Source organism: Vicugna pacos, chromosome 3, assembly GCF_048564905.1.
Source record: "Vicugna pacos chromosome 3, VicPac4, whole genome shotgun sequence".
Taxonomy (NCBI): domain Eukaryota; kingdom Metazoa; phylum Chordata; class Mammalia; order Artiodactyla; family Camelidae; genus Vicugna; species Vicugna pacos.
The window spans coordinates 99385856-99398935 of NC_132989.1; the positions used below are offsets into that span (position 1 = coordinate 99385856).

At 38.0% G+C, this 13080-nt stretch overlaps 1 pseudogene; it reads left to right on the forward strand.

The window, feature by feature from the left end:
* Positions 1-4613: 4613 nt before the first annotated feature.
* LOC116278555 (transmembrane protein 125-like) lies at positions 4614-11799 on the forward strand (annotated as a pseudogene).
* The last annotated feature ends 1281 nt before the right edge of the window (positions 11800-13080 follow it).

Below are 13080 nucleotides of genomic sequence, written 5' to 3' on the forward strand. Positions count from 1 at the left end.
GGGAATATGAAAAAGGAGACAGAATTAAAATCCTGCCATCATTCTCTATTCAGTCAGAAATTCTGTCAGCAGGTTTTTTCCTCATTTTAATTGGGGTTACACAATTGTTTGAAAGTTCTGATTGTAAAGGAGACAATGGATACTAGACAGTTCTGCCCAAAAGTGAGAGCAGTGTTCCATAGATCAACCTGTAGGCATTTTGTAGTTGGCAAATTGATGATGCTTTTAGAACTGCTTCTGGTTTTGAACTTCAGAAAATGGCTATGCAGTATCACATTACAAGGAACACTGCAAAAAGACCCTTCTTCAACAAGGCATTGCGCTCGGTGTTCTGTGGCTGTTTTGTGCTGTGCTCTTATGTGGTTTTAATTATTATTGTTTACGATGATGATGTTTTAATTGTTGATACTGCACCCTGAGCATCTTGGTGGAAGCTTTGTAATAATTAAAAATATTATTATAATAGTTCCTGGAAAGTAAAGAAATAGCCAAAGCTCCTTAGAGTAAGGTTCATGTGGGAACTAATTGCACCAAAAATCAACATATTTCCCATGGGGAAGTGGGATGTAAGATTAAAAATCGTATCTTTTGCCACCCCCAGCCCAGTCCCTGCTGCTCCTACTGCCTTTGAGAGTAACAAGGTTTACTTATTTGTTTTTGTTTGTTTTGTTCAATTTGATCACCCACAGTCTCAATGGCATTTTCTAAACTAGGGAAATATGCGAAACATATACTACATTTGCAGGTTATCAGTGGTAACTCTCTTTGATGGACATTTTAGCTTTATACAGTGTCTATAACTATTATTACCAGGAAAATTTAGTTTATTAATTAACTTATTTAATGGATGGAAGAGATTTGCAAAAATTTGAGCATTTCTGTGCATTGTGATCTATTTGCTATCTTTTACTCTTACATCATAATAGTTTTCATTGCCCTGAAAGTGATTGTAATCACAATTTTCTTTCTTTGAAAGACGGCACCAGTTCGTTGGTGCTTTGGTTCATGCCTTATTTTTTTTTTCTTTTTTTAATGGACAAGAAAATAGTGGTTGTCTTAGGGGAAAGCATGATGAGGGATTTTATACTCAAATGCCTTTCTGTGTTTTCTACTAAAGTGCAGACATTATTTAATGGTTTCAAAAACTTCCTTTGACCATATAGGTCAAATAATTCTTGTGTTCCTTCTGATTAAATGAATGACCACACATTAGGTATCATCATCTTCAGATCAAAACTCTTACTTTTAAGCTTGAATTTTGTAATTCGGCAATAAAGACAAGCTCTACCTAATATTTATTTATTGACTGTATTTTTTACAGGAACTAGAATAGGAACTATTCCAACTGATCAATTTTCATAGGCTTCAGGAAGATGAGAATATGAAAGAAAATTTCATGCTTTTTAGAGATTTTATACAATAAGTAATCACATCTATCTTAACTAGAGAATCCTATGAATCAGCTGACAAATGTTCTGTTACTAGTCTTTGCGTGTCTGACAACTAAGAATGACTTACTTCTATTGATGATTACTTTGAAAACGAAAAAGGTACCTCAAAATGGAATTTGCATATCTCAAAACATGCAAATCATCAAAAGCTTTTGAATAGGAAACATTAGCAATTAATGCTATAGTGCCACAATTTTATCTTGAATTTGTTTGAAGGATTACAGAAGGGCTATCACACCAAGATATATTTTACAGAGAATATTTAACGTATAATTTTTAAATTTTCATATTGATTAAACAACTTGAAACATGATTTTTTAAAGCATAACTTCAAAGGAGAATACAATATGCAAAAGTTAATCTCCAAAATATAGTTCTAGCAGTAAAATGTACAAAATGCATGCATTTCATTGATTTTCTTCCAAAGGAAGCACAGCCATTAACTGTTCAACGAAAAGCTGGACTTTACTATATTCTGACAGAAAGGTAAAATACAACACAAGGTGAGAAGACTATGGGAGTTCCTAGAAGAGATACTAGGAAATATATATTTTTCCTTGTTTTCCTGATTGAGGTCAGCATATTGCAAACTATGAACTCACTTTTCAACTCTGGATATGAAGAAGGGCAAAGTCCCAGAGAGCTCACTGAATAACCTAGAGGTTTAGTTTAATGACGCACAGTTTAGCTGCATGTGATATTCTTTTAATGATATACCAGGAATTCTTGAGCTGTAGAGATGACAATTCCTCTCCCCCAGTAGATTTTCCACTCCCTTTTGCTTCTGCTGTATTCCTTTTACAGTATCTTTCATGTGTTATGTGCATGAGTTCATGCATCTGTCTCTCTCCATCAGATTGTAATGTGAATAAGCCATGTCTTCAGAGCCCCAGGTCTTTCCCAGTGCCTCACCACAAGTGTGTGTTCCGTAAGTGATTTGTAAATGATTACCTGGATGAATAAATGCTTTAGCAAACCATACCTCATTGACCCAGGGATGTGTACGTAACACCTTAGTGTCAATTTGGGAAGCTATTTTAGAGGACTATCCAGGAACTAAGTATAATCAATTACTTCTAGATAGTTGGAATGCAACTCAGAAAGCCACCCTGTCCAAGTAATAAGAAGTTACTGAAAGCATTTACCCAACACCAATAGCAAATTAATGAACCGCAATCCGTTTTGGCTGTGATAGTTTCAAATTAGAAGTAACTGTGCTTGGAGCCACAGAGGTTTATAAATGCAGATTCTCCATGAGGTCTGAAAAAGTGAACAATGGCTGTAAGATATACTAAATCTTCTACGAAAATTTTTGTCAGCACAAATAAAAGGAAATGCCAAGAGTGTTAAGACTGGTGTTGGTCATAGTGACTATACAGTGATGCAAAAAATCCAGGAAACGGACATGAGAACAGCATCTTGATAGAACCAAGATCGAGGCATCTCCTACAGCTGAGAGTTTTGCCAATTCTGCAGGACTAATGCACAAGACTTAATATAAGAACTTTAGTTTACATACACATTTTTTCCACTAGAGCCCCACCTAATGATGGTTGTGTTTTGATATGACATAGGGAGCTTTTTATGATATTGAAGATGCAATTTTAATATTTCTCTTTTTTATACTAGGCCAATTCTTTCTTTCAAAAGTCTTATATGACAGTGAAAGGAACAATTCATTAGTGTGGTAGTTAGGAGGAGAGGAGTCAGAAACGATCATGCTGCTTTTTGGAAGTAGTGCTGGAGCACATCACAGTGGGCACAGGATCAAGGCTGCTGTGCACCAACCCTTAATGGGTGTTTTGGGTACATGGTGGTAGGACTGGGGCCGGCTGTTCGGGCCATTTGGACATCCGCCTGTGCCTTACAGTATTGCTCTTTTGGCAGAAGCTGCCAGAGCTGCTTTCCAAGTTTGCATCTGATCACGGACAGAACTCTGTTTCTTATTCTTTTATGCTTTGTCTCTCCACGCCCTGTTTTCACACTCTGGTTAAATGGTCTCTTGAGGTTTGGTGACCCGAACTCTCTACTGCCCAGCACAGAAGATGAATGTCAGGATTGAACTCAGCCCCTAACTCTCTACTGCATCCTTTACATTCTCTCACAGTTTTCTTATAACAAATTATGCAACATACATAGAGACAGGATGATGAGAACAGTGGTCAAAGGGAGAGATTACTCAGATCAGACAGATGAAACACTGACTGCTTCCAGTTTCCTGCACTCCTGTGTTTCTTTTCATTCTCATTTTGGATACTTTCCCTAAATTTCGTTTCCCTTCTGCACTTTGGCAAGCACCCAAATTCAGCTGCAGGTATTTTTTTCTTTGACCTTACTAAGAATAAATCCCAAATTCCTATTCAAATGAAAGCAGAATTTCCAAATATAGGTGTTGTAGTCAGTCATGAACACACAAAGATGTCATCAAATAAAATAAAGTATAAAAAGTAGGGAGGCAGGAAAAGAGGATGGGAAAAAAACGTACAAAATTAATGAAACAGAATTTGAAAGCATAAGGCGAAGTGATGAAGTGATGTTCACATGCTAACGTCAGGCAGGGGGCAAGTCTCCTCATCTCTGTTTCAGGCAGCAGGCTCAGTTTACCCTCATCCTTGTTGCTGATTAAGAGTTCTGAAGGCCCATCCATCATTAAACCGTCTCAATGTATTATTAAAACAGCAAAACAACTTTTCCTCCAGGCATACAGAGTAAAACCAACTGCAACAACTTCACGCTGTGTCTATACAACACAGAATGAAATGGAAATTTCTCACTCTCCACTTATTTTGATCAATGTGCATAACTAAATGAGAGAGCAGGGACCACATTTTTACTTTGTGGCCTGCAGGAGCCAGCATGGTTATCATTTTGATCAGATCGGATACTGTCAGATGTGTTTGGTTGGTTTTGATTTGGCCAAATTACATATTTCAGAGAGACTTCGGCCCTTTGAAGTACCTTTTCTTTAGATTTTTTTTAAATTATCTGGCTCCACAAAATAATATAACAAAGGAAAATTGGGTATGTTTCAATGGAGGGAATGTAAAGAAATCAATATTATTAAGAGATTCTTAGACTGATAGCCAAAAAGATGGGCGAGAGTTAGAAAGCATGCTTTGGGAATCTAGTTTTGCACCTCCATGAATCATTCATTCATAAAACATGGGTGGTGTGAGGTACCCTCCAGGTACTTCTGATATATTTGGAAACTATAGTGCCTTCTGTCAGGAAGCTGAAAATTCGAAGATAGAGAGAGGCAGAAAAAGAAGTGATTGCTTACAATACAATGGGAAGGAAGAATGTGTGGATTCTAAGACACTACAGGATGAAATGGGAGTAGACTTGGGCTTCAGAGACGGTTTTCCGTTGAAGTTAATAATGATAATGATCGTGAATACTCGCTGTGTACGAGGCACTGGATTAGGCTCTGTGCATGCTTTAACTCATTTAATCTCTAGCAAAATTTCGAGAGAGGTACTACTGTCAGTATTCTCATTTCACATATGAGCAAACATGTTTAGAGAGACCTTTTCCCAAAGGCCCTAAGTAGAAAAACAGATTGGAATCCAGGTTTGTCTGATTTTATAGCTGAAGCTCTTTTTAACCTCTAGGCTATATTTCTGCTGTTTCCCTGCAGTGTGAACTTGGGGAAGTAGCTAAACTTTTCTGTGACTTTATTTTCTCATCTGTAAAATGGAGATGATAAGAGTATCTAATTCATTTGCAAGAATTAAAGGAAACAATACAAAGTAAACTACCGAAGATGTCTTGCACACAGTAAGCGTTCAATAAAGATTAGCTAGTGTTATGTAACAGACTTCCTGAATAGTTAAAAGGAGTAGATAGATAGATAGATAGATAGATATCTACAAAATGGGAAGTTCCCAAAGACACATTTCTGAGTATAAACAAGCAAATTGCAGAGACAATTGACACATGATAATATTTATAAACTATATGTTTTCATAGCTACATATCATGTATACAAGAACGCTTTTCAAAGAACACCTGACAGTCTTTTTTCTTTCTCCTTCTTGCTGTCTCTTTCTCTCTCTCTCTCTTACACACAAACAGTCCTTCAAAACATCAATACAGCTATCGTAACTGTCTGGGTCCTTACTAACTGTTTTTATGCAGATTGATTCGGGGGGAAATGACTTGAGTGAGGGAGGAGGTAGGAATACCTGTTAAAGTTACACTTTTCATTTGCTTTGTCACAAACATGCACACATATGAATATGTGTATGCCTTTCAAAAACTGGAGAAAGGCCAAATTCTGTTGTTCTATTGAGAACAAAAATACATTCTGGAAAGATTTCAGATGTGCACTTGCCAAATATGGCTTTCATCCTATTTTCAAACAAATATTGATGTCTTTTGCTAGCAGGATTCTTTAAAAGAGTAATGAAGTATAAATGTTTTCCTATCTCTAAAATTAGGTGCCTCTTTGGGAGACATTTAGATTTTCTAAATTTCTTAGGGCTTTCTAAGCATTTGTGATTATGATGGGGATTTCTGAGTAATGGGACTGCTTCTTTAAATCCCTCCATCCCTGGGGGTATGATTGCTACCATCATTTGCTCTTTGCCCCCATGTGTGTTCTCTGTTTCCGTTCTTTGGCCCTAGAGCTGGGACACGTTCCGACTGGTCCTGCAGGGGGCCTGGCCAGCCTAGCACTAGTGATGCTGGTGCATTCTCTCTCAGGCTATGCCGGTTGCTTTGCTCAGACCACCAGAGGAATCTCAGCAAAGTTTGTGAAAGGCATAGCCTCTCTCCAGGAGTGGTGGGAAATGACCAGGTTCCTGGAATGTCTGGAGGAAGTGAGATTTCTGGGATAAGCAAAGCCCTGATATCATCTAGACTTTTAGAGGTTCAAGAAAATGAGTATCTGTGTCTTGACGCTAGGTCCATCAATTTTTTGGTAAGGAATAAAGCATTTTCTTTTCAATTACCTTCAACCTAAAATTTTTTCAGATTTTTAAAATTATTTTGTCAGAGAATGTGCACATGTGTGTATATAAATTAATGTATCACATCTATATTTATCCATTATCTATCTGTTTATCTATTATCTATCTAATCAAGTGTACCAAGCACAGCATTTTTTAAAAAGCCAGGTAATACATTCCTTTTAATTTCAAAAATCTAAAGTTTATTTTTAAAGGAGAGTAACTCTTGTTTTTCATGAGTATACCTTCCAACCAGAAAGTATGCAGCATGTCTGCAACATTTAGGACATTGATTCATTATTTGAGAGTTATTAACTGAGGTCCTAGGTAACAAAATAAGAAAATATTTCGCTTAAATATTTTAATAGCTAATAAAATAAGTGTGCACTAATTTTGAAGTTTACAAAGCTCTTTTCTCATTTCTCTTGTATTTTTATTTTTATACAAAAATTAAAAGATCAGTCAATGGCTTTTTATTTTATTAGAGAAGACATATTATCTTTTGAAAGATAATCAAACTTTTACAATTACATGTTGCTTTTTCCCAAGATTCTAATATTTATGATTAATGAAGAAAAGTTTTAAAATTAAATCACTGCCTTTCTTATAATGATAAGCTACTTTGAACAGAAACCTTTTTAGGTTTACATAAATCTATGAAGAGGACTAGCTTTAGAACAAGAATGTTTACCTTAATATTTTTCTATCACTAGGTGAAGACTTTATAAGTTAGTATAACAACATTATCTTCTATTTAAAAGAATTTTTTAATTATAGATTTTTCAGTCACCTTTTTGGAATCTATTTTAAAATAATACTTACTTTTTCTACTTTTTTATGTCTAACATACAAACATAACTTTCTTCTTAGAAAATTTAGTAATTATAGAATGATATAATGCAGAAGAAAATTGGTCAATCGGAATTTTATCATTGAGAATTTTAAAAAGTTAACATTTTGGTTTATATATTTCCAGATTTGTGTATAGATACAGCTTTAAAATAAAGGTGCTATGCAGTAATGTTTTATAACCGATTGCTTCCAATAATAATATAAGTACCTCCTAGGTTATTAGATGTGTTTTAAAATGCCTTTAAAATTGCATCTTTATAACCGATTGCTTCCAATAATAATATAAGTACCTCCTAGGTTATTAGATGTGTTTTAAAATGCCTTTAAAATTTCATCATGTTTCTTTGTATGCCTGTATCAAAGTGTTTTTTTTAACTTCCTATTTTTTTCATTTAGATTACCTACTACTTTTGCATATGAGTAGGCTTTCAAACTATCTTTGTTCAACGCAAAAATAAATTTGTACTTTTTTGTATCTGAATTAACTGCATGTTTTTTATACATTATCTTTTGTGTTACTTCTCAGGCATATTTTTGTAGGCTGTGGATTTATAAGAACTAATTTTATATTGAGGTTATTAGCACTATATCCTAATATTACCAATATTTTTCTTAGTTTGTAATTTATCATTTAATTTCTTTTTGATTTGTAAGTTTAAAAATTGTATATTAAAATATGTTATTATTTTTTTATGATATGTACATTTTAGTATTTAGAAATGCCTTTCTCGTACTAATCTGAGACTTAATTATGCCTCCTTCCACTAATGCTACAGTTGGACTCATTCTCTTTGGCATTTTGATTGATACGAATTTTGAAGTGTGTTCTGGTAAAGGAGAAAGGAGTGAATTTCATAAGAAAGTAACAAGTTGCATTAAGGCCTAGATAGAACTGATAGGGCTGGAGGGAATTTAGTCTGATAGCTGGGAACATCAGGAATTTGAAGAGATGTGATTGAAGTCTTGGGTGAATAAGTAAATATTGAAGAGTATGAGGAACTTGTCATTTGAGAAAGAGGACATCACCTTTGTTAGAGAAAAAGCACTTTGAAATTGGCATGATTACATCACATGATACCTTCTCAGTGAAACAGAGATGAAAGAATCTTCTGAAGACAAAGATTTGGATTGGAGGAAGAGTGAAAGTTGCACTAGACTTGCAGGTTGAGAAGTTCAGAGTCAAGCATTCCACAGTGTTGCTGAAATTCCATAACACTGAAAGAAGAAGTATGACAAGAAGCAGGAAAAAAAATACAAAGAAAGGACCAGATGAAGACTTGATGAAAGCTATGAATCCTCTCCTCAGATAAATGCATGTTCTCACTATTTTGCAAACAATTTTAGAGAGGGAGATGATTCTCCTACAATGGGTTAAAGACTTTTACTTTAGGAGACATATAAGACACCCTAAATCTGCAGGCCAGCCTGAGGGAGTCTTATACACTAATGGAAAAGTGGATCTTCAGAAATGCAATAATTATCGTTGGAGCATGCAGATTTTAAATATAAAAAGTAAAGTGAATAATAAATCAAGAATAAAAATAAACCAAGAATAAAATAAATAAATGGAAAGGCATAGAGACATTCACTTTCTTTGGTTATTTCTTTGATTTTTCTTTCTTCTACTACTCAGGCTGCCCTTTGGGTGGGCTTCTTTCTCTTTATATCTAAACTTCTAACAGATGTGGGTATGTTCCTTGATTAGCAGTGGCCTTCACCCTTGAAGACTAAGCAGAAACCTATGAACCTATGAAAAGGAGAGAAAATAATTTTCTTAGGGTGGCTTCTACTAAGCTAAAGGTCCAAAAACGGGTTGTTCCGTTTCCTACATGAGCCTGTCCAGGTTTCTACGACAGGAGTGACAGTAGGCATACTGCAGCCGGTAACGGGAGTGTGCTTGACTCATGTTGACCTCAGATCTAGCAGAGACTGCATGGAGATTGGTAAAGTACAAGACTCGTAATGGGAACTCCATTCGTGATAAATCCCTTGTCTTCATGAAGGTTTCAGAGGACATTAACTCATGACACTATTTACTGAAAATGTTTGTCTCTTGTCTTAGGCTGTGTCTATCCAACTGAAACAAGCAGACTGCATTATTTTCTGCTATACTAATGCCAATACTAATGTCAGTGTGGATTTCTTCATGGTCGATTTGATAATTTCTTTGGAGATGAGCCATTCTTATAAAATAATAACAGAAGACAGGGATCAATTGTACCTATTGACAAGGTTTATTGTCTCCTCTGAAATCATTTTAAAAGACAGACATATGAATTTTACTCAGAAGAAAACTCACTTTGGTGACAAAAGTCCTTATGTTCTATGAATCTCCCTCCAGAAACAGCTGCATCATTAGAAACATATTTTATGTTTAACAAGAGTAGGGTATTACATATATAGGAGAAGCTCGAGTAAAATGGAAAGATGTGAAATAGTAAAAATAACAAAAAACCCCCAAACATATGAAATGATAATTTCAAATAAGTTATAACTGAGATAATTTTCAGTATTTGGCACTTTTTTGTCTTGAGGCATTTAATGCTGAATCATGTGAATACTGAACTTCAGTAGAAATTAAAACAACCTGATGAGATTCCACCAAATGTGGAGATGCAGGTAAAATCGCATAGCTCAAGCCTTTATGCACAGATAAATCAGCAATAGGGGAAAAAAAAAAAGCTGGTACAGAAAAACTGAAGAAAAGACTGAAGCTTGCCGTGCATCTATAGAAATGATATCTGCCTTGGTGAATACCATACGAAAAGTGATTAACTTTTACCAAAACAATTTAGTGTTTTAATTATGCTTAATTTATAATTGAGAACATATATTCTTCAAAAAAATCAATTATAATTTTCGCTCCTCCCCTGCAGACTGATTCATCCAGAATTCTCAACATCATAATTTAGAGATAATAATTTAATCACTAAGTAATTTATAGAACCTCTTTGAAATTCTTGAGGACTTCAAAGTGCTACTAAAAATAAAATTTAAGAACAAGAGAAGATAGGGACTTCAGCAATGACACAGACATGGTAAATAAAGGAAAAGGATGTAGTCCATGAAGGTCTCTACATCTTTTGCATACGTTTAAGTTTTGATGAAACTAAACACTTCAACTCAGGAGCTTGCTCAGCAGTCACATTGCTATAAGGACTGAAAGATGCTAAAGCAGGCCCGATATGAGAGTTGAGGGGCTCCTCGGATGGGCAGCTTTGGTCTGAGGATTCACCAGCAGCCTCACCAAACTTCCTTAGAACTGCCACGTTGTCTACCACTCCTGCACCCAACTTTTTCTTTCTTCCCTTTCCCCTCCCAAGAGCCAGCCCTGCATTCTGTCAGTTCTCCCAGCCTCCTCCAGCTCTTACTCAATTCCCTTCACAGATGTTTCCCCTAATACATTTTTGCACATCTAAGTCTCAGCGTCATCTGCCTCTCACAGTGCACAGATGACACAGTTGTATCAGAAGTTATCCAAGAAAAGAAGCAACGAGATAGGGGTTTAGGACTGGGTTGCTTATCCCCTGGTGGGTGAAGAGGACGCTGTCCTGTTTGGTAGGTGGGGCAATGATACCCCCTTGTACAAGGCAATGTTAATTGCTAAGGATTTCGCTGCTGGCGGTGGGACAATGTCTGGGTGGAGAAGAATGCTGTGATAGGGGATGAGGATTCAGGCATTTGAAAGTTTTGTGTTAACAATGTCTGTAAATATAGTGAAGTTGGCTGGTTCTTTCTAAGTTGTATTGACGCCCTGCAGGGGGCTAATAAGGGACCCAGGGCTGTTCACAAGCTTTGGTACCTTGCAAAGAGACCGTTACCTCCTGTAGTAAAAACACAGATGGAGCTGTGCAGCAGACTGAGTGTCTAACAGAGCTGTCAGGCTTCGGAGACACTTGAATGATCATCCAATGCTCTGGTTGCCAGGACCAGGGTGCTTGCTGAGAAAACCTAGGACCCTGAAACATGGGACTGAGGATATCTTGTTATTGGTTCTGCATTTGCCCATGAACCTTCTGGGCCTCAGAGGTGGACTGCCTTTCTGAGAAAGAGCTATCACTTTCACTGTTGGCCTCGTGGCGGGCTGTGGGGTGGGGCATGGTGTTTCTGTCTTCCGCCAGCAGCTGCCTGGGCACGTGGCGGGTGGCAGTAGGCTCTGTGCCCTGTCTGCTGGCCTTGCTGGTTCTGGTTAAGCATCTGATGACCTCAGCCATGCAGGTCATGAACTGCAAGTGCCAGCTCCACCGTGTGGCCCTGCTGCACAGTGGTGGAGGTGCTAATGCTCTGGTGCTGCTCGACGGCCTTGTCTGCTGGTCACCATCCTGATGCCGGCTGGGCCGCCCACTTCCCCTGCATGGCCCTGTGTCCCATGCTGTCAGGAGGCATTGCTCTGGCTGCCTCAGGCTCAGTCTTGCTGCTGGGTTTGCTGCTGTGTTAGATGGGTGTCAGTGTCCACTGCCTCCCCATATGTGTCCTCCATCCAGAATGACCACAGTGGCAATGACAGTGTCTTGAGCATCTCAGGAGGGTTGTCTGCTGGCCAGTGATGTAAGATCACATCCAGCATCACCAGCTTCATCTGACCCAGCCAGAGCTCTTCTTCTCAACCTCGGCCTCAGTATCCACAGAACTGTGCTAGGATGAGAGTGAATGTGAGTGTGTGTGAATGTGTGTGTGTGTGTGTGTGTGTGTGTGTGTGTATGAAGCAGATAGTGATATATGTGAGTATGTACGTGTCCCAGGACTGTACAGCCCTTCTGTGGGATTGCATGATACATGATTAACAGTCTGTGTGTACCTGCACATTCACACCACAGGAAGGTGAATGTGGGTCTCCTTGGAACTAAGTGTTTGTGTCCATGAAACTGTCAGAGTCTCCCTGTCTCAATGTGGGGTCTCTAGGCTCACAAGTATCTGAGATCCCTGAAAACTGTTGACCACTATACCAAACATCGTTCAAATCCAACCTTGCCTTGTTAAACGCCTGTAAGGGATCTCCACCTGAGTAACGCCATGCCCACTCCAGAGACTGCTCCAGGGACCCTTCACTGAGAAGAGTAACTGGTGGCAAAGTGGAAAGAACATGGGCTCTGGAATGTGACAGGTCTCGATTGAAATCCCTCCTCTAACACTTACTAGCTGGGGGACTTGGGCAAGTGACTTATCCTCTCTGAGCCTCAGTTTCTTGAAGGTCATGGTTATGGTCATGGCTGTGATAATCAATTGTAAAGATTAAGTGACATCCTGTATGGAGGGACTGCACACGTGGCAGATCTGCAATAAAAAAGGTGGGTGTGTGTGCTAGAACAAAATGAAATAAACAAGAAACTCTCCTCCCAAGGGAATAAATGATCCCCTCAGGAGCAGCCCCCTTCTCCATTTCTGGCTGCAGGCTGATAATTGATAAGACCCAAGGTAGCCATATTGGGTAAAATAAAGAACGAAAGAGACTATACAGGCTGAATGAGGTCAAATAATTAGCTAATATACTTGAGCCAGGAGAATCCACCTGTGACGGAATTTTATAGATGCTTCATCAAAGAGGCCAGAATGCAAGACTATATGAGCAAGTATTCTTGATGTGGGATAGTTAGTTGACTTTCTTGGGACAAGACATGTTCTAGCAAGGATCTGAGTTGATGAAGGAAACTCACTGCTGCAGTGGCTATTGGAGCCCTGAGAAAAGGGCTGGCCAACCTTAAGGGAGAAAGCTCTGACTTGTGGTGTCCAACGTTAAAGGTAGGAATCATGAAGCTGAGGGAAGCAGGCATACTGGAGTGGACATATTATGTAAGGCCAGAATTCTGATCTAGAAGATGACCGTGTTC